Below are 22,410 nucleotides of genomic sequence, written 5' to 3' on the forward strand. Positions count from 1 at the left end.
TTTTGAGAGTGTCACTGAAAAAAAAAGTAGAGAGGAAACACAATTAAAAGTTTCATTCCTCTTGCCTAATTGAAACAGCAAAATGTTTTGGCGTGAGAAGCAAAGCAGAATGTACAGCCCCTCCATTTAAAATAAAATTACTACTTTACAGCCCACTTTGCACACATGAGCCAGGGAGGCAGGCAGGACAGGTGAGAGAAAGAGGCTGCAAGGAGAAGCAATGCAACCTCTTGCACATCTTAAGCAACATATGACATATGACCCTTTGATTCTATATATACACAAAGTTTTGTTGAGCTGGTACAGCAAGGTTGTGCTACCTATGTTTGCATGGTCCACCTGCATGTGTGTGCTATTTTTGAATTTGTGAACCTTCCCCTCAGCCCAGTTACAGTTTGCCCAGGGATTTAGCAGAGTTTTGCAATCTCACAGAAGTCTGGCTCGTCAGATGTAACGTTAAACGAAATTGGTTTGTATTGCAACAGGATTGGTGGGAGGATCAAAAGCTTGGTGTAAAATAAAAGGAGGGTTTTGGTTTCTGTGTGCTGAAATGTTTCTATTTCCCTTATTTTTTTATTAGTGTATATTAAGCAATTGAATTCTCCAATAGTAAGCAAAAAATTCTACCAAAGCAGTTACTAAAGAAAGCCTCTTCAGTTACTGTGAAAAGGACTGAGTGTTACTGCTGTAAAGGGTCTCAGAAACTGTGTTCTTGTAAGGCTAATAAAAATTTAGTTTTAAAATCAGAGGTGTGCACCTAGACAACACAATATATCTGATAATTCTGGTTTAGGCTGAATAGCCTGGGGTCAGCGAGAAATCTGGCAGATTGTCTCTCAGGTCAGGAAGTTGTTCTGGTTTACAAATTCAAAAGCCAAATTCTGTTTTAGTAGTTCTTAAATGTCAAAACAACCCTCTGACCTTGCAAATTACTTTCTCTGTATACTTTTGGGGCTTTTAAGTAAAAACCAGGCCTTTTTCTTAGTGAAATATGGTAGCCTGTTAGTCATCAAATCTGAGAATTTTCATTCCCTTTGCCAGTGCAATAGGCTTCATTCATATCAATGGCAACTGGAGGGAAAAAGACGTGCTAACCTTTAACATTGCTTCCAGTTTATTTCTATAATGTACACTGTGGCTTCTCCAAGGATGAGTCTTCTGTCTGCAGACTTTTAGACCTCATAGCAATAATGAGAGGGAGGACAAGTTTCTCTGCTCTCTTTCAGAACTTAACATTCAATGCCCCGATTTCAGTTTGTCCCCACCAAAGCACTGGAGGAGGGTAAAGGCCATATTTGGTGCAGCTGGCCCATTGCACACTTCTGTAACCCAAACTGATCATTCCTGGCCCCTAATAATATGATTGGTCAAACTTAAATATGGCATTTGAGCAGCCCATTTAGTCTACGTTTCTCCAATATTTTCCTTTTCTGGAAAGTAATTTTGCTACTTCTGAAATTTGGATGAAAACTGAAAATATGCCCTTATTTCATACCTTCTCCATCCACCTCTTCTTCTCATTCTTATATTTTCTTTTGGAAATGAGGTATCTGTCTGGTGCCCCAGTTTCCAGCAGAGCAGAAGCAGCCTGCCCTTCTCACTGTGGATGAGAAATGGCATAGGAGGGAGCAGCCTAAAGCCCTTCTCTGTCCCCTGAAAGTGGAGGCATAACTCACCCTCATGGCTCCCAGATGCTGCTGCTCTCTGCAAAACTGACTTCAGATCATTTTGGTTCTGATATGGTGAACCCCAAAACTTCTTCTGGTGTGAGTTCTGGGCCTCTTCTGCCTCAGTTATCCATAGTATCTAATGTTAAGGCATTGTCTAAGATTTTCTGCCCAAGGATTTACAGTGACTAAGTGATTGTTAATGACTTAGCTTTCCCTGGATTTCTGTAAAATGGAGAGGTCATATTTTCAGCACTTAGCTGTAGGGGAAACTGAGGCATGGGATGCATCAGGATTTAACAGAATACCTAAGCACATAGTTCTTTGAACTTAAGAGTCATGTCAAGAGATTTTCTGAGAAGTAATTTGAAATATCTGCCTCAAGTTGTTTGCTGAAAGGCATCTCATAAATAACTGCACAGTGCTTATAGCAATCAATTAATTAGGTACCACTCTCACGTAGAGATGGAGAAACCAAGGCATAGCATTTGTTTAAGGTCAAGCAACCTGAGAGCTTATGCTCACAGAGTTAAGCAGCTTTCTTTTCTTAGTCTTTGTGGTTGCATTCCTTCCTTTCTCCATGTAGATGACCATTCAAAAGACTGAACAAGGCTTTTTGGAAAAGAGATTAAATTTTGAGGTGTTGGCTGTAGTGTTCCAAGGTGATGGTTATTCAGCCAGCTTATGATGTAGTATTATAAATTATTAAGTGTATTGAAACGTTAAAAAGTAATATCTGCTCAATAATATGCCAACTTAATGTAGAACAAACACCTACTACTGATCTGTAGTTAAATTATTTAATCTAGAACTAATCTACTGTTCAAACCAGTTTTGAAAATGGAATAGTTCTATCACTGAAAATAATTAATTGTTCAAACCCATAGGGCTAAATCCAGCAGTGACCTAAATGATAGGAGAGAATTACACATTGGACATCAGTGTGTGGGAAAGTAAGTAACAAAATAATATGTGTTGCCCTGGTTCTCTCTTATCCTGGCCAGTATCACACACTTTTGTTGGTAGGGTTTCTTGCTGATGCTGCCTTTGTCCTCTAATTCCTCCCTCCAGCATTTGAGTTCCAGCACTTTTATGCTTATTTCACAGGGAGAGTTGGTAGAGGTTTATGTTTTCTTTGCCCTGCATCCATTTACACCCATTCTGTGACCTGGCACGAGGCGTGGGCCCTGGCTGGTCCTGTGGAAGAGTTTGACTCGGCAGGGCTGACCCCACATCCGGCAAGGGGAGCTGCCTGCCAGGGCACTTCTGGTGACCTCGCTGGAATTGCTCCTGATTCATCCTGATGTGAAGATGAGCAAATCTCAGGCCAGTAGCCCTCAGTGATGAAGTGTTTCCAGCAACCCGTTTCAGGAAAAATAGCAAGCCCCTTTGATGAGGAAGAAAAAAAATAGTATTTTTTCTCTCTGTCTCCAAACACCTTCACAGAACAAGATGGGGGAAAGAGAATAGCAAATATTCAATGGGAAAATTTGTCTTCATTTTTTTTGTTCTTTGAGAAAAAAATTCCACACACAAATCAAAACAAGATGGAGCCCTGGAGCCCCACCTGCTGACTTGAGGGAACAGAGAGAGGGAAGGGAAGATGCCTGGTCGTGTGCCAGGCATTCAGCACTGGGCTTGTAGCACTGTGATGTGGCACTTGAAGCTCTAGGGGCCTGGAGCCAGCGATACAAATGCAACAAGAACTCTCATGAAAACGAGCCTCTTAACAGCGTGTGGAGCTGGTCTGTGATGGCCTCAGGAAATCCCCCTGGCTAGACAGGGCCTTTTTATCCACTACATTGCTCTGACTCAAAGAGAAATCTCACGTAGCTTCCTCGACCAGCAACTGAGCATGCATATAGTCTGCAGTGTGGGGCTTTGAAATTTCCTGATTTTCAGGTAGTCATTCCCCTCCTCCTGCTTGGAAGAAGTCTGCCCTACCTTTCTTCATTGTCTTGTCACACGTAGGGTCCAGTGCTGCAAGCACATGGCCCATCCTCAGTCCTCAGCCATCAGCCTTCATGCTGTCCTTCCTTTTGGTCAGACCCTCAACTGATGGACACTGGCTAGGCCACTGGTTGGAGTTGGGATTTTCACTCCTTGGACATTCGGCCCTTTAAAGCCCTGAGAACTACTTTTAAAAGCACAACTGGCAACACTTGTTTTCAGGCTCAGGACCATCTACAAGCAAATGCTTGCGTATTAATTACAACAAAGAGCAAATCTACTTGACATTTGATTTTGTTTTTCTTGTTTCCTTGCAAGCTTGAAAATGAGCTGCTTTTGCCAAAGGAAAAAAAAAAAAAACAACAAAATGCATTTCACGCCTTTTTTTTTTTTTTTTAACTTGAAATAGGCCCCTTGAAAAAACTGACATGTTAAACACCAGCAAGAAAATGATTATTTGGACATATGGCTCCTCTTCCTGAACTTTGCAGAGAGGTTAGATAACGCTCTTTCACATCTTAAAAGACTAGACTGCTGCTACATTACTAACATATTCTTATGTAATAATCTGGCACTGATGATACTTCATCCAGTCCCAGCAATGTAAGACTCGTTTATGGTTCGGTCAGTTATGAGGGATTTTGTTTTTTTCACAGATTATCTTCTAATTTGTTGAGGTTTGCATTACACTGTCCAGAAGTAGAATATAGCATAGCATATCTTAGCATAGCATAGCATAGCACAGCATAGAATAGAATAGAATAGAATAGAACAGAATAGAATAGAATAGTGCACAGAAACATATTGTGGCTCAGTCTTTCAGGAGGGTTTTGCATTGTATAGATTGTTTCTGTTAAACACTGCATGATTAATAAAAAAGCAAAACTAAATTTTAAAATCTAACTCTTAAATTAAGACAAGCTCGTCTGATGGACCCATCCATTTACTTTTCAGATAAAGCTGTTTCATAAAGTGAAAAATCTGTGAGAATTAAAATAAAGTTGTCAAACCATCTAAGATAGTGAAATATCACAGAAAAATTGTCACTGCCCTTGACACAACAGACATTGGCAGTGATGTAAGGTCTGGAGGTACTTACAGAATGCAGAGTCACATAGGTGAGCTGGCCAGAAAAACAACAATGTCCCACAGTTAAAATACTTACTATTTTGGAGTATGAGAATGAAACTTTATGAAACTTTTTAATAAAGAAACTAGCTTTTAAAAGACTAGGACCAGAACCCCTCCAGTGGGTGAAGGAGCATGGGAGCCTCTTCATTTTGAGCTAGTTTCTATCCTCAATCCAAGAAACTTCCCTGATAATATTTTCCTAGAAAAATATGTTCACCACATTTTGTTTCATGTTCAGTGACAGAGCTCTGCCATGGAAAATTGTGGATTCACAGAATCCTGGAATGATAAAAATTAGAAAGAACCTCCTTAAGTCATCTGGGTCCAACTCTCACCCTGCTTACAGTAGAGCCAGTGAGGATGAGGTTACTTCTTTAACCAACTTGTTCATCTATGCATTTGTGTGTCTGTATCTATACCAATGTTAGAAGTACAATTAGAAGTACTATATCCTATTGTAATTTTTTCAATAACTGTCTGAAACTTGAGATTTTTAGAATAGTTCTAGGTTCTCTCACCAATAAGCAGAAACTCTTGATCAGAAACTGTCCTGCACAGGAATGAATGTGCAGGTGTGCAGCCACTGTACCTGACTCTTGCTGAGCCTGATTCCTTCCTTTCATTGCAAGACCACTTTGTTTAGTGACACTGAGTTGTAGGGGTTTAAATATCTCACCTAACTAACAAAACTAATGCTATTACCAAGGACTAACATTGACTATTCTTAGACTGTACCCTGTTCCTGCGCAGAGGGGGGGACCCCAGTTCTACTACTCTGCATTAATTGCTGCTGTTTGTTGCACATGGGATGTTCTACTAGATGGAGCAGTGGTCTAATCTGATGTGGCAGCTCCTACATTTTTATCTTTTAAGTGCTTTACTTACATGAATTAATTCTGAATACACTCTTGTGACATTAGTCATTGTTATGATTCCCATTTTAGAGACCCTGTGTCTAATTCTTAATTATACTAATTCTTCCTTATGCTGGTGAGGTTCCGGATCTGAGAAAGGGTCTCCCAACTGAGGGAGATGGATTGCAGAAATGTCAATGGCAAAATGAGAGTTCATTGCCCTCTAGCAATTCTCTATTTCTCTGAGGTTGGAGAGAAATATTGGAAGACAAGTGTAAAAGTGGTTCTGTTGATTTGTACTAAGGGCTACACAGGACTTGCATAGCTCAAGCCTGTAAGAGGTGGTGTTTTAGCCAAAATTAAATTACCGAGATTGTTGACACTTCTTTCAGTGTGGCTAGTCTCATCAAAAGAAAGGGAAAGCCACCTCTGCTGGCCCTTCTTTTCCTTTAATCAGGATATATTATCAGAGAATTGCCATCCTACCTCCCCCAAAAAACTTCAAAACCAAAACAATAACCCCAGAAGGAGAGGCAGTGAGCTTGAGGGAGGGAGGAAGAGATGGAGGTTTTCCCAGGAATGAATAGCAAGTCATTTTAAAAGTAGTCATTATGTGCTGTAACCAGAAGGACCTTCTGTCTTTCTGTATGATAAAACTACCAGTGAGATGTATTGCAAGATAATTAGGAGCAAACAGGCAGGAAAAATGAGTGATGTGCTACTCTTCATTTCCCGAGCCAGTCGTGTTCCAGTCACTGTGCAAGCTGCAGCTCTGTCTGTGGAGAGAGTGGAGGTGGAAATCAACCCTGTCTGTGTCTTCTTCCCTCTTGGCTTCACCCAGCTGAAGAACGTAATGGACAATTCTATCTGCTGGAGAAAAGAGTCAGAACTCCACACCCTCTGAAGGGTTTTTGGCTTCCCACTCTATTTATATCCAAGTCTAAGAGATGAAGTGGTATGTGCATATAGAGACCCTTTTGCAGCTGTCCCTGAAACAAAACTAATGGTTGGACAGAGAAAACAAAAGGCCTCAGTGGGGTTATTTTGGTGGCAATCTCATGTTTTTGGCATGCTGTGACTGTACAGCTCCCCAGACTGCAAGCAATGATGTTGTTCTTACAAAGGTTTTGTCTAGAATGAGGAATATGAGAATAATTACAATTTTTCATCACTGTTGTGCCTATGGAAAAGCCTTCTGAAACAAGGCATCTTTAGATAAGAAAGGCTGGAAGCAGAGGCACAATACCTGTCACCTCCAAACGCAGGAAATAAGATTTGTGACTATGTGACAGCACCAAAGTTAGCAAGAAGGATATATAGCATGTTTCCCGTCAGCATTTAGAACAGAAGTGGGGCAGACGTCCGCTTTAAAGTTCTTCAAATCAGAATTATAATTGTCTACCCATGAAGGTATGAGAGAAAATTAAACTTCCAGACGTCCTGAGATACTTATGTTTCTTTCAAAAATCATAGAATAAAATATAATAGAACAGAGCAGAATAGGCTGAATATAACACACCATGCTGTTTAAATAATTTTCATTTTGGAGAAGAGATGCAATTGGTAACAATAGTATGGATCATGATAGTGGGTAGAGAGTTAATGTTTTCAAGTGTTTAAAAATCTTTGGGAGCCTTCACAACAAACTTCCTTATAAGTGTACAGAAAGCATGTTACCTGTAAAAATCCTGTCCTCCCTGATCTGCTTTTTAACCACTGATCAGATTTCCTTAATTTTTTGTATAATCGCACGTTCAAAATGTTACTTTTTGACCCAATGCAGCTGAGCAGGGAGAAAAGCAGGAGTCCTGCTCTTCTCAGCCAGGTGTTTTATGGAGTTCCCCTAGGTTGCACTGTTGCTTTTCCAGTGAAGGGGATTGCACTGGTGCCCAGCTGGGTATGGCTCACTTTTCAGCACATCTTACTGTGGTGGTGTTGCACTAAAACAAAAGAACAAACATGTAAACATGTCTCTCATAGACCAGTTTGCAGTATTTTCTCTCTCTCTCTCTCTCTCTCTTTTTTTTTTTTTTTTTTTTTTTTTTTTTTTTTTTTTTTTAAGAGGCTCTTCCACAAAATAGGCATTACATTTGGATTGTCTAAGAGAGTAAAAATATGGAGACCCTCTAATGTTTCTGTTTACATTTCCCTATTGTCAACAAATCTGAAAGGAATTGCCTTGGGAACTGAGAACTGCACAATGTAGGTAAAAGGTGCTTTAAGAACCAACCCTGGACATTCAATATAGTTGGGGCAGGAGGAGGGTGGGGGGAAATGAGGGATGGGGAGGGCTGGTTCTGGTAATCAATGCAGTAAGGAACAAGCTTGTTTGTTTTGCCCCAGAAAATCAAATGGCATGTGTGAAAGAAATGACCTAGATGCAAGGCATGGTACCTTTCTCCCTTTAGCATGCAAAGGTACCTACTGAGCACAGTGGTGCAAATTAGGAAGGATGCTTTCCCAGAAGATAAGCAAGGACTTGATGTCTGTAACAACTGGACTTCCCTGTCTCTTTCTCTAATTTCTTTCGTACTGAATAATCGTGTATTCACCCTCTCCAACATGCTGTGCTGGTTTACATCTCTGAAGAAAAAACACAGACTCACAGCTGTTTATGAAGACAAGCCAATAAATCTAGAGGAATATATTTATACAACTTATCCTGAGATTACATAGTTAAATTCCATTTTTTCATGTAGACAGAGCTCCTTCTTTGCAGAGGAACCAAGTTCCTCTCTGTGCCACCCCGATCTGTTGATTTTCCATTAATGTCAACTCTTGTCAGCTGCACTGAGAGCTACAAGTTGCATTGCAGAATACTTTATATACATTAAAGGAGTAAGTACTCTGCCATTTCCATGTGCCGCTTTTGGCTGGCATTAAGTGATGCGTGTAGAAGTCAGAAAGTGAGGAACAATTCTGGTGGCTTTTCCTTTCATAAGTCCTGCCTTTTGCTCTTGGTAAATCCAGGTACAGCTCTCATAAAGACCTCTTCCAATTCTGTAGCAACATATGGAGAGAGTGTCATAAACATGAGTCTGAAAACTTGTTGCAGCACTGATTGCCTTTTCTATAGCAAACAGCAAACTTTATTCAACTGATCAGACAGACTGAGCTTTCAATTATCATTTCTTTGGCTAAATCTCCCTGATACATGCAATAATTTATATGAAGGAAGAGCAAGCAAGAGGGTACCATGCAAAGCTAGAGATCTGAGTTAAAATCTGTGATAAAAATCTCGGGGGAGGAAGGTGATGTACATTTTCTGGAGCTCCTCCTGGCCTTTTGCATTTATTTAGACTACAAGTCAGCTCTTGGATGATATTCAGGTGGTCCTTGACCGCTGTAGCTTCCAGTAGAAGGGGACCAGCTGAGAGCAGGACTTAACAGTAGTGTTTTCTGCATTAGGTGTTACAGGAGATTTGGAGATCTCCATATCAGGAACACATGCTAATAAAATATGTGCCACATAGTAAAAACTCACCTGGGTGAAATGCTGCTCCTTCTGATATCAATGGAAATTTCCTTTTGACCAGGGGTTGCTATGGCAGCAAGCAGTGGAAATGAGAACAAGGACATTTTGATATGTCTACACTGTGGATTGCAAATTATGATACCCGAGTTAGTTTTAAACAGTCTTGCAAGGAGTGGTCTAGTTAAGGCAGCCTGAAACACCACGTGGCCTAATTTACCGTGCTAAGCAGTTGGCTTTCCTCTGTGCTCAGGGTGTGTTCATGCCTGGGATAGAGCACAGGGGAAGAGGTATTGGAGGAAATGCCTCTTTTAGGGCAATGGGATGAGGAACAGACTGTGACAAGGAATAGTGTAAGGAGGGAAAAATAACATGAGGGAAAGTAAGCTACAAAACAAGAGGAGCAGCAGTCTGTGGAGTCAAATGAATGGAAGCAAATCCAACAGCGACACGAGATGCGCGGGTTTGGGGAGCCAAGGTCCAGCAGTCTCTTCCCGTGGGAATGTTCTTTGCTCTCCTCCTCGAGGGTCAGCTTAGGGCTCCCTGTCTCGCAGCAATTTCTTTGTCAGGGAGACACTGTCAAATCACTGAAGGAAGTGTCCTCACAGACCTCCAGTGGTTGATCCCCTCCTCAGAGCCGTGTTAGTCGAGCTGCTGCTGGCGCTGCCGGCTGAAGTGGTGGAGTCCTGTATTACAGCTCCACAGGTGCCAACCCTCCCCAGCCTCGGCAGCAACCTGCAACAGTTTCTAAGTTGACTTTCAAAGAAAACCCTGAGAAATTATACTGAAAATGCATTACTGTAATGTTAATGTTACTAAGTCAAACACTTAAAAGTTAGGAAATGCCACAGCTAATGTTGTCAGTGCAACCTTAGGGAGGGCCCCATGTACCAATGCCATAGTTTGTAATTACATGGCTGCACTTGGTTTCTTCATTGAATCCCTGCACAAGGTGGTCAGGTCCTCTGCATATTTTATTAGAAATATAGACCAGAGCTGTTTTGCACTCTGTTGGATTATTACTTTGGTACTGACCCAGGGAAGAGACTTGTCTGTGTCATCGTGCTCTACAAAATCTCATCTGAAAAGGAGTTGAGGCTTTTGATGGTACTGTATTCCTCTGTAATCTCTTTTTCTATTCTTTGGGACATCTTCTATCTTCTCTAATATTCCAAATGTGAAAAATTCATATTTTGAGGAGGCTGAGGATAGAACTCCTAAATAACCTCACTTAGCCCAATGTCCCAATTGCTTCTGCAATGTGTCGCTCTCCTACTGACTGTTTAGGTCTTCTGTAAACTGTGCTGAGTCAATGGGTTCCAATGGGGCTGGTAGGCAGATGGGACACAGCCATCTAGCATATAACATTTTAAAAGGTGGAAAAGCGTGGGAACCCACCTTTTCCCATAGCAGAAATTGATAGAAGGAACAAATAATATTGACATCTCGCATCAGCTCTCCATTAAAAGCAAAAAACACAAAAGCTGATGCCAGATTTGTCTGGACACCTATGTCAAAAAAAAAAAAAAAATTAAGATAGAGACATTGACAGAACTTGTGTCTTTGTTTCTTCCTTTCTTAAGCATTTGTACCCAAAATACAGAGTGAGGGGAGAATCCCAGCACTCCCTCTGAAATGCCAGCAGTCAGTTGCATTGTGAGTCCCTTCTCTACTTTCTTCCCATGCTTTTGAGTGGCACTGGCAGGTTAGTCATGCCCATTTAAAAGTTTATATACAGCAGATGTTCACGGAGCTGATCAGGAATTATGGATTTGCTGTTGTAGTTGCAGCCCTGTACAAAATACAGAAAATTTATTTAAAACATAGAGAACATACCTGCCTTGCGTAATAAATTCAAATACATCCCTTGGTGCTGTTTGCTCAGGAGGGGACATCTGAGCCGTGATGAGGGGACATTCAGTGTCCAGAAACCTAAAGCAGGTTCCTTGCATTTGACAAGGGAAAGTTCTGGCAGGGCAGGGGTGTGATGTCCAGGGCCTAAACATGCTGACAGCTCCCTCTCAGAGCAGGGTGTTATCTGCTGCCTTGCTCCTCAGGGGGAGAGACCGACTGGCCCACACCTTTTTAGAAGCAGACTTTGCACAAGTGTCATAAATCTCTGCCTTGCCTGCTACACAGCGCTGCCACTGCACTAGGTATCACCAGGAACCATCCATTTGAACTGCACTTCATTTTGCAGCCCAAGGTAGAAGAAATACATTACTTTGCCACCTATATGGGGGGATAATTTCTCCACCTCCTTGGTGCCTGAGACTTGTCTTACCCCAGTACCCTGCACTGCCTTTTCACAACATCTCCGTCTGAGCCCTGTCGGTGCTCGATTTGTCTGTGTTTGTGCAGACATGCATGGCAAGGATGTGCTCCCGGAGCTTGTGTAGCTCCAGAATCATAACATTCCAGTGATCCATCAGGAAAATTCGACTGAGGGGCAGCATGGTCTTGCTTTAAGCGAGTCAAGGCAGCAGGCAAACCTCCACTGCCTTCCCCACCCTACAGGACAGGTAGTCTTTGAAGACCGTGGGAAGGTGCAGGTGTTTATTTTCGGCAAAAGCTGCAGTGATGTGTAAAAAAAGAGAGGGAAGGGATCTCCCAGCTTTTTGGGGATGGCCTCTGTATAATGCCATTTGAATCTTACTTTTTGTTTGGTGGTAAGTTTTAATAGTTATCCTTTGAGGATTTTCCCTGCGAGCTTATCTGAATACACCAACAGTCTTTTTTGTAATATTCGCATTTCCCCTTTGGTTCAGCCGAGCCCACTGACAGATCATTCAAATTCAATTGTTTTATGTCTAAGCCGAACAGCTAATTAAAGTAGGGATGATTAACCTGACTGGCAGTGTCGCTCTCTCTCCCTCGCTCTCTCGCTCCCTCCCTCCCTCCCTCCTGTTCCAATCAGTCTTTTTCTCACACTCTCCCTCTCTCTCCCTCTCTCTCTCTCTCTCTGTCTTTTGCTCTACTGTGTGTGTGTGTGTGTGTGTTTTTTTTCCTCTCTCCTAAACGTGGTCTGCTTGCTGATGGCAGAATGGCACTCGGAGATTTGTGCATTGTGTCTGGTTTCCTACGGGCAGGCTGACCCAGTGCCTCTAGGGACTTATCAATAGACCACTCAGAAGAGACAGAGACAGGAGAAAGGAGGAGGGGTGGGGGGGGAGAGAAAGAGAGAGGGAGAAAGAGAGAGAGAGAGAGAGAGAGAGAATCAATATCAAGAATAGAAGGAGCTCCGAAGCCATTTTTTTTTTTTTTTAAAGAAGTATCAGGACTTGGGAAGAGGGTGACAAAGAAGGTTTTTCAAAGAGGCAGTGGAGGAGGTTCTAATAAATTTGGAAGGAAACAGTTCCCTGTCTTGGGAAAAAAGGAGAACTCCTGGCTGATTAGCATTCACACCAGGTATGAGATGTTCCCTACCCCTTATCACTGTCGCAACCGAGATGGAAAAAAGCGCTTTCCCCCTTTTTTTTTTTTTTTGGTTGTTTGTTTTTGGTTTTTTTCTTCCCTTCTTTCCCCCCCCCTCCCCCCCAGCCGTCTCTGCTCTTTAAGTAGATGGAGCGAGCGTTTATTTTGGTTCGTTGGTTGGTGGTGGCAGGGGGAGTGCGAGCTGTGGGCATTTGTGTGCTGGGAGCAGGGAGAATGGAAGCAGGGCAGCGGGGAGGGGGCGGGTGGGAGAAGAGCCGGGAGTGTGTTACTGTGTCTCCTCTTTGTGCACCCCTGGGGGGGGTTACCCAAGTTCATTTCCAGCAGGTGGATTTAGACAGGGAGTTACTTAACGCTTGACCGCCAGTTTTGAAAAAAAAAAAAGGAAAAAAAAGGGAAAGAAAAAAAAAAAAAAAAGGACCTGCTTCCTATGTCTATTAAAGGAAGCTCCAATTTTTTCCCTCTCTCTCCTCTCTCTCTCTTTCCTCTCTTCCTAACCAGACAGCGGGAGGGTTTCTGGCTCCTCGCCAGCCCAAAAGCCTCTAAGTGTTTTGCACTTGTTTCAGGGAGCCCGGGGATTTTTTTCAGCATTTTCACTAGAGAACAAAGAGTTCTTTACAAAGGAAGGGGGAGAGCGAGCTTAACGCCTGAGATATGTTTTTCTATTTTTATTAGGGATTTTTTTTCCCCCTCCTAAAAAGAAAGGGAGAGAAGCAAAGCACAGAATGTGTGGCAGCAACAAAATAGATTGAAAGGAAATGCAGTTCCCTTACCTCCAAATTATAATTTGGAATTAATAAGAACAGGAATGGAAGGGGGACAAGAAGAAGTGAGTTTGGTATGTCGTTCTTTTCTCCCTTTTTTTACAAACTCTCTCTTTAAATTCCAATTGCTGTTTTGTCAACTTACCTAGCTGCTTTTTTTTTCTCCCCCCCCCAGCGTAAAAGTTATACTGCAAACAGTTTCTGTTTACTTAAAAAATCAACCAACAAATTTTTACCAGGGGGAAAAAAAAGAGGGAAGTGGGGTGGTTTCGGTAAAAAAGAAGCAAATCAGTGGGAACAGAAATCTTTCACTTTCTGTCACTTAGAAAAAAAGTTGGTAATGGCTTGTTGAAGCTAGGATCCTAAAATACAGATGGGGCACTAACGTCTGTGTCCACGGACCCAGCTTTTCCCTGACCATCTGTCTAAAAGTCACCTCTCATTGGCAGCTCAAATGATTAATCGGAGCTCAGGGATTTTTTTTTTGTTGTTTATTTGTTTGTTTGCTTGTTCCTCCTGTTTGGTGGGACCTTCTTTTAAATGGCTCCATTTCACCTTCTGAGTTTAGTTCTTCAATCGAGCCCCAGATTGAGGGTTTCAGGATAGACTTTCTTGCACTGTAGATTTTTTGTTCTTCTAAATGTGTTTCTTATAGATACACTCTTTGTCTATTTCTACATGAAAAAGGCAGATGTAATATAGAAGGGAATAGCACATCACATTTAAGGTGATGTTTGATCTGAATTTTATTGCTTATAGTGTATAGCACACAGGATATCTTCTCTACAGCATCTCCTGTGCAGTGGTTAGGATGTTTGAAAATATATACTGTTGCAAATTCAGTAGCTTAAGGAAGTGCTTTCTTTAGCCAAATTCTGCCTGCCTTCCTATATTGATTTGTATTTTCCTGGCTTCGACAAATTGCCAATATAAGAACAGCATCATGTAGCAGGGGTACAGAAAACAAGAGAGGAAACTGTATGTTATATCCCCCTTAAAAATCATCAGCACACAATACACAAAACTAGATCTAATTATTACAGAGTTACGATGACTGTTTCTGGCTGCACTACAATACCTTGATTTTTATTTTCATGCTGCAGGCTTTCCTCAGAAGAGGTTGTCTGTTGCAGCTTCATAGGTATCATGTTGTAACAGTTTTTTAGCAACACCTATGCATTGTGTAAGTGTACATGGGGAACAATTAGTCCATTTACATCTCCTCATATGATGAGGGGGAGAATAAATCCATCTTTGGGTTCTGCTTGCACCACTTTAGAAATCCCAGTACAGGATACAGCCCGTCCCTTGCAGAAGTGCAGGGAAGCTGTCCATGACAAGTGAAACCACCAGTTAAAACACAGTTTTGTTTTCATACCAGTATCTAGACTGGGAACTTGCACCCCCACAGCTTCATTAGCTGGGACTCTTTCCTCTCCAGAGCTGTGGTGCACACAGCTCTCCCAGCAGAAGCTGGAGACTCATCACAGGCTGAAGTCCCCGCTCCAAATACAGGTCCCTCTGCTGCAGGTAACCCAGGTGTTCTGCCTTTCCATGGGCAACAGCAATAGTAATGCCAAGCTGAAAGTACTTAGTGGGCTCCCCAGTTTAATGTGGAAAGATTGCCTGAGAGGGATGGACCAGCATAAGAAATAGAAAAACTTTTGTCAAATTACGAATGCCCTTCTTTTACTTAAAATCTGTGCTTTCCTCATTCCTCCAGAGAGTTTTCCCAATCCCTGATGTTTTTCATGTCTGAATATCTTCTATGACTTTCCTCTCTTGCTCTCTCCAAAAAAAAAGAAGAAAAAAAAATCACAGGAAAAGTAAGCAAAAAAGAGCAGAAATGGGACTTGGCCTTTGAAGTTTTCCATAGGATAAGAAGTCTCTATTTTTTCTATCTGAATATTTTTTCTTCTCCCCCAATCTGACCTCTCCATCCCCTCTTTATTTTTTTTTTTTTTAACTCTAACATGATTTTTGTGAGATTTTTGTATCTGCAACCCTGGAGATGGTGATATAGGAGAGAGGTCAAAACAGAGCTGAAACCTAGATTTAGCCCCCTCAATCTCAACTAGAAGGCATCTTCCAGTGGCTGTCACTGCATCCAGAAGTAGGGAGAAATATGATAACTGTCTTTTGGGGACTCCATGGACCTGACCTGAGAGTAACACATTCACAGTACAGGAGAAAAGAGAGAGAGGGGAAAAAAAAATTTAAAAAGGAGGAAAGAAAAGCTCTTTGAGCAGTAACACACTGGCTCTTTCTTCCTGCAGGCAATCCGCTCCAGCTCCTGGCGACGTGTCCTGCACTATCAGATATCATATGACTCTTTATTTGGACTCCCGTTAGCAGTATGGGCCTGTTAGGAGGCTGTTTGTTTTCTTTTCCTTTCATTTCCTTCTCCTTAGTTCCCCCCTATTTTATGTGTGCCCATGTGAGCATATCCCCTTTATAATCTCTCTTTTTGTGCTGAAGCTTTATAGAAAAGAAAAAAGAAAAAAAAAAAAAAAAAAAACCAAACCAAAAAACACTTAATCATTTCCCGGGGCTGTTTTTAATCCTCTGCCAAAATTGAAGTTCATTGTCGAGTTGTAAAAATAAATAACACCTTTCGGCTTTACTTCTCTTTCGCTTCTTCCTGTGCCCTTTCTGGCACTTCTCGCTGTGTCCGTGTGTACCCGTACCCGTGTCTGTCTGTCTCTGCTGCCTGAGGGGGGGAAGTTGGGATACACCTGTGTCTGTCTAAGGAGGAGTACAGAGCTGCCTGCTGCCGCTCCTGCTGCGCCGTGCCGTTCCTTTCACTTTCATAAACTTCCCTCTGCTTATTTATTTATTTCATTTGGGCACCTTTCTCCACACCAAGTTTGAAAAGCTGTCAGGCAGCAATCCCTGTGCTGGGCTTTTCTGCATTTAGGTGAGCAAATGGAGGAGGTTAAGGTTGTAAGGAAATGAAAGGTTGTGCTGAAGGAAGAGAGGATGAAGTGTGAGTTAGAAATCAGACACGCTTTGTGTACGCCGCCCATAAAAGTTTCCTGCACCAGAACTCCGATGCCTAATAATAGGATGGGGGGAGCCAGACAGCAGCTAACAATTGGAGGTGTGTAGCAAAGTAGCCTTATGGCAGCAGCGTTTCTGATACTGAATCACATTTTCGTTAAGGGAGATGATATTTTTCCCTGTTTGTGCTGTCTTTAGTACTACATTGTTCAGACAAACACCGCTGCAAAACTTTTTTGTCTGAAAATGCTAAGTCACGTCAACAGAAACACTGAATTGAAATCAGATTTACTAAATCATTGCAAGGAAAAAGGTCTGTCTTTCCAAAAGAGAGGTAATGTTTTGTTTTGATACTTTCCTATGCAATGTTTTAATTTCTCTTTGTGAACTAAGGATTTCTGTGGAGAATTATTACGGATTGATTTTTAAAGGTGTGGGGGGAAGAAAAATCCTTAAAGCATTTCAAAATGAGAGGTTTTGAAGGGAGGAGATTTAAGTTTTATCAAAGGAATTTAAAGTGTTCGGGTTTTTGTTTGTTTGCTTCAGTTTTTTGCAACCTGAATTGCAATTTACTTTGTCAAGCAAACCTTGTAAATGAGCTTTTTACACAACTTTTCTCCCTCTGTAATTATTGCTGTATTTTTATGGAACTTGGTGTTTTATTTGTCCGAATTTGGTAAGATCAGCAAAGCCGAAATCCTGTTTGCACTGTAGAGACACAAAGGAGTTACTGATACTTTCTGTCAGAGGTGGGTGCTTTGGCCAGCCAGCCCTTCTACCAAGTTGTGCCGCTCAGCAGTGACTGTGTGCAGGCCAATCGCCACGCTCCAGGGGAAAGTATGGACACATTTTGGGGTGTGATTTATATACATTTTGGGCTGATATTCCTATTAACACAGCTGAAGAACTGTAAGTTTTAGCCGTTCCTCTCCGGTGTATACTTAGGCCGGTGTACAAAAGCAATCTTGTAAGTGAGGCAAATACAGACCAGAGGTTTTTTTGTTAAGAATCCAGAAACAACTGCATTTCAGCTGTGCTGTAGGTGTGTAAATTGAGGTCGCTCTGCTAGTTGGTGGTGTTTCTTACTTCTCGTCTAAGACACCTTCCCACTGAAGTCAGTGCAGGTTTTCCTGAAAAAAGGTAATGAAAAGCAGAGCTAGAGGATGAGGATTTAGGGTGGTCCCCTGGAATCACTGTTGAAAACCAGAAACCCCAGAGAGTGTGCTTGCATAGCACAGCATCCCTCCGGAGCCTGCAGGGTGCACTCGCTTTAGTGGAGGTTCTAGAGCTGAGTTGAGATGACTCCTGCAGTCTGAAACTTTATTTGTATATGCCTCCAGTTCCTCCAGATAAATGCCAATGTCTGCTTCACTCTTGACAGCACACTGTTTATTTTTATTTTGTTTTTGCCAGTTGTCCCAATGAGGGGTAAGAGGCTCTTTGATCAGAGACAACATTTTAAGGCTTCTTTCCTTTTCTCTCCTCCTTGACCAACTTAAAACCAGCTTTACTTTAACGTTTCACGCTTAGGCACATTCATGCTCCTGAGGAAGCAATTACAGACTTTGTTGGAAGAAATCTGGTTTTGGAGTAAGTGTTACGAACATTTAAGAATTGTGTGTTCTGCATGCATGGTACGTGATGTTCCCTGGTACTCTACGCGTGCTCCAGTGCTCTGAGCAGTCCTAGCTGTGGGTATTGTATTTATTTGTCAGCTCATTCTGGTAGCCGCCCATGAATTTAGTTGACTTGACAATCAGTAAACAGCTCCACGATAAGGCTGAAGTTTGAGAGCAATGTAAGTGGGAATTAAAAGGCTTCTTTCAAGTTTTTGGCCATTTCAATGGATTGTTGCTCAGCATCTTTATTTATTGGAAAAAAAAACCCATGCTCTTCAGACTTCTTCAACGTCATCTCTGCAGAGTAGATTCTTTCATTTCAAAGATGTTACAAGCTCAAATAATTATAAAAGGCGTATTTAGCTACCTCACAAAATAAATACAGCAAAGAGGTGCAGAGAGCTGAAAGCCAAGTGCTGCTACTAATGCCTGAAAGTGGTGTTCTGGGCTGGGCAGAGAAGGACAGGCTCGCTGCTGCTGACGTTTTGTTAGCATAACTTGGACTTGGTGGAATTGCACCGAAGTTGTGTTTTGACTTGGCTTAACTTCACTGCTTTCATCTGACTTTTTTTCTAAGCCAGCCCAATCCAGATCTGTTCAGCGCTCAGGAGGGTGATAGCCAAGGGACAAAACAGCTTGTCTAACACATGTCTCTTTAGTGCACCAGTGTGTGCCTTGTGAGGCCTCAGACTGGATCACCACTGTCAAGAGAAATGTGTTTTCCTACAGCGTAATAAGTTGTCCTGCTGCTTTCAGATGTCAGAGATCCCCAGTTCAACACTTGGTGAAAAGGTCTGCTCTCAGAAGAGGTTTCCCTTCTATTTAACATTTCATTAGTGCATGCAAGTCATGTAAATGTGATGTGGCCAGTAGGAGCAACAAATCCTGGTTTTATTTTTGCCAGGATATATGTATTTATTCTATGTCTGTATTAGCATTATGGTGAGATGGTATTTCAACCTAAACACCAATTTCAGTGGCTTACCAGTAAAAAAATGAGCTGAGTTGAAATGTCAAGTAGTTGTTCCAAGCTCAGAGGTGAAGCTTATATTGTTTTGGAAAGTATGAGGAAAGCCATGGTTACTTTTTTTCTCTTTTTTCTTTTTTAATGTGTTGGGCAGCCACACTAAGACAGGAGCATTTTCTGATTAACTAATTACTGAAACCCATTAATTTTTCCATTCTCATTCTATTTTTATTTTTTCTTACTTCTTCAATACAAAATGAAAATTATAAAGAGCTAATTTCCTTAAACTAATTAGACTCGCAATTTTAATCTCGCAAAACCCAGGAAATTCCAAGCGATGTTTTTTTGTAACTCTGCCATGTTGCACATGCCTCTCTCCTCTTTGAAACCCTTGTCTTGGCCTTCAAAAAATCCTGGGAAAACACTCAACACTTGCCTGAGCCAGCCTTCTTGGTCCAAACTCTCCTGAACTTCTGGCACTGCTAGGCATCCAGAACCAGATTTTGTGATTTGAGCTCATCATTTTTGAAAATAACAACATGAAATTTCCAGACATTTCTTTGTAAGAAATTAAAGGTTTAAAACAAAACAAAAAAAATTTAATATTTAGAATGAGTCTGTTTCCACTGAAGCCAGCACAAGCAGAATCCACATCCTCTGGCTAAAATTTCTCATGGCATCTTCCAAAACTTGATTTTTGCTCAGATGGCCTTTTCAGTTTTGACCATCTGGAGAGCAGTTAAGTTAGTTGCATGGAATATTCTTTAGGCATCCTCTGAATAGGACTCCTAAAACTCTTTGACCTGTTAATCTCAACTATATATCCCATCAAGCCAGCGTGAGAAATAATTTTTGTTCCATCCTCCCAGAGAAAAGGGTTTAGTGATAATTTCTTTGGCTGGAGAATCAGGAAATACCACTGAAAGCTCTTTGTAACGAAGATGCCAGAGTCTTCTTCAGTGAGATCAACTGTTCTAGATAGATAGATATAAAGATAGATAATCTTTTTTTCTTGTTAAAATATATCTCCACAATTTTCAGAAACCACAGAAAATTATGAATCCCACAATCACCTTGTACAGCTGGAGAGTGCTAAGCAGAGCGGATCTGAGGCAGACACCCCTACTAAAGAGAGAAGCCACCAAGTTGGCTTTAGGCATTAGTTTGTGCCATTGCCTGCACACTGCTGAAGCACCAGGTGTACCTTACCCTAGGTGTACCCTACAAGGAACCTTCTTCTCTGTAATCATTTTTAACATCCTGATCCAATTCTTTAATTTCTATTTTCATTAAATTCTCAGCAAAGTCATCTCTGTCTGACAAGTATGGCAAAAATGGACCTGCTCTAAGTAGTCTCTACTACTTGTACAATTATAGCTTCCATCCCTCATAAACAACAAAAATAACAACAACAACAACAAAAGAACGTATATAGTAGAAAGTTAAGGGGAACACTGATTTTCAGCCTATTTATTTTGTATTATGCTCATGTCAGACACTGTAAGACTTTTCTGGCGCTTGCTTTGGAGAACGTTTGTGAAACTCTGTAGAACTGCACCAAGCTAAGTCAGCAAGTAAGAAGCAATCTTGTTTCTGATCAAAATGAAGTAATGTGCCAACTAATGATGACAGAAACCTGGAGAGCTCTAGGTGCTCCTTTTTATCACAGATATAAAAATAGAGATTCAGACTGCTGCTAAAGATTGCATAATGTCCTGGCTAAATTTCAATGAAGGCAATTATATTTGGCCTCCTTGAATTCCCTCTGAAGTGTCAGTTGTGTAGGGCAATATTCAGCTCCAGACCTGAACCACACCATAAGGGTTTGGAGCACAGTTAAGCAGCTGCCACCTCCCACTCTTGGGATGGTTGTATTAGCTCAGCTCAGAGTAACCACTTTGCAATTTGATCAATGACTGACTCAACAATGACGACAAACAACACCTCTCTTCCATACCTTCATTTGTCTCAAGTGCTTATTATAAAATCTGACAGCTTGGGTCTCTTCCCCTCAATGATTTGGTGATATTTGTAAGAACTATCTCTATTTTGCAGATGAGGAAACTGAGGCACAGAAATGTTTGAGTGACTTTTCTAAATGAGCACAGCAAATCAATTACAGATCCAGGAAAATAACTTGGGAATCCTGGTTCTCAGTCTCATGCTCTAAGCACTAGGAAACACTACCCCTCTGAATGTAAGTTATTGTTATTAAGATGTGGTTTATCTTTCATGTGAGTCGCCATCTGTTATATTGCCTACTTGCTATTAGTTACGAAAGCTATTCAAATTTTAAACTGTTTTGCATTCTCACAGCTACTTAAGCCCACAGTAGACTTTTTGACAACAGTAACAGTGCTTCTCATGTGAAAGAACTGGACAAATATTAACTCATGTTTTTTCAGTAAATTTTTGCAATGCCATAAACCCACAGTTTAGACTGAATTTAAACAGACCTTGAAAAATCCATGTATTCAATGCTGATTGGTTCCATGGCTGTCAGTTGTACTTCAGTTAAGACATGACTGTATATTCTCATAGATATGATTAAGAACATAAATATCCAAATGGTAATTTAATGTAAATTGAGTCATTGATAACTTTATGTGTCTTGGGCCTAACAGCTCTGTGGCTACTACGGTCCTGTGTACATGTAGTTGGACAAACATATTAATCTTGGGCTCTTAGTGATGCTTCTGAGGACCTCAGTGAGCCAAGGAGAACTAGGCAGGTGTACTGGAGGCAGTCTAGAAAAGCCCTGAGCAGGAGCTGGGGCAGGGAGTGAAGTTGTAAAATGAGAAAAGGCTTTTGAAAAGTAGAACTTGCTCTGTTTTTTCTTTCAGTGTACAGGTGGGTGCTAGGGGAATACATCCATTTAGAGCCTCACAATCACCATTTTTAAAGGAGCTGTGAAGGCCAGGCTTGAGAAAGGGTAACCACTGCAAACAGGGAGAAATAGCCTTGTAGCTGGAGAGGGAAAGAGTTGTCCCAAACTCTCCAATGTCTGCTAGCAAGTGGAACAACAGGGACACTACCAGGAAGAGTCTGAGACAGACTGGACACTGACGCCTTTTGATCTCTGAAGATGACCAAGCAGAAAGGGCACTTCCAATACTCCTGACTACTTACTTTTACGAGATACAGCCTACTGAATTTCTCAAAGCACTTTTGCTCTGCTGAGCTAGAACATATCTTTCAGAAAAACAGATAATCCTAAAGTCTTTAAGTAATCAGGATATGTGGTCATTCAGGAATGACCACATATTTAAGACAATTATTCTGAAGATTTTACAGTCTGTGCTACTTGTTTTGAGTCTGAATTTGACTCAGCCTCAGCTATGCCTTTGTCTGATGTATTAAGGAGCCCTCTACTGTCAGAAATCTTCTCCCCATGCTTTGGTATTAATAAACTTTGCTGATCTGGTTAACTGGTGGTAAATTTTTGAGACCCAGAATAGTTAGAGGGAATGAGGAGGTGAGTGATGGAATTTGAAGTGAGAGGTGAAGAGTTACTGGTGGCAGAAGTGGGTGAATAGAGAAGAGAAACAGTATGC

The 22,410-nt window shown here is 41.4% G+C and overlaps 1 protein-coding gene across 16 annotated transcripts in view; it reads left to right on the forward strand.

The window, feature by feature from the left end:
- The window catches only part of ZBTB20 (zinc finger and BTB domain containing 20), a 471,839-nt gene that overhangs the window by 369,600 nt on the left and 79,829 nt on the right, over window positions 1–22,410 (forward strand). Inside the window, exon 9 of one of the 16 annotated variants that reach the window (XR_014592711.1) lies at window positions 12,344–13,403. The exons of the other annotated variants lie outside the window; for them this stretch is intronic. The gene's annotated coding sequence lies outside the window, so the exon portion shown is untranslated. Of the gene's footprint in view, window positions 1–12,343; window positions 13,404–22,410 lie in introns of those variants that run through there. 16 annotated transcript variants of the gene reach the window in all.

The sequence above is a fragment of the Zosterops lateralis genome, assembly GCF_965231275.1.
Source record: "Zosterops lateralis genome assembly, chromosome: 2".
Taxonomy (NCBI): domain Eukaryota; kingdom Metazoa; phylum Chordata; class Aves; order Passeriformes; family Zosteropidae; genus Zosterops; species Zosterops lateralis.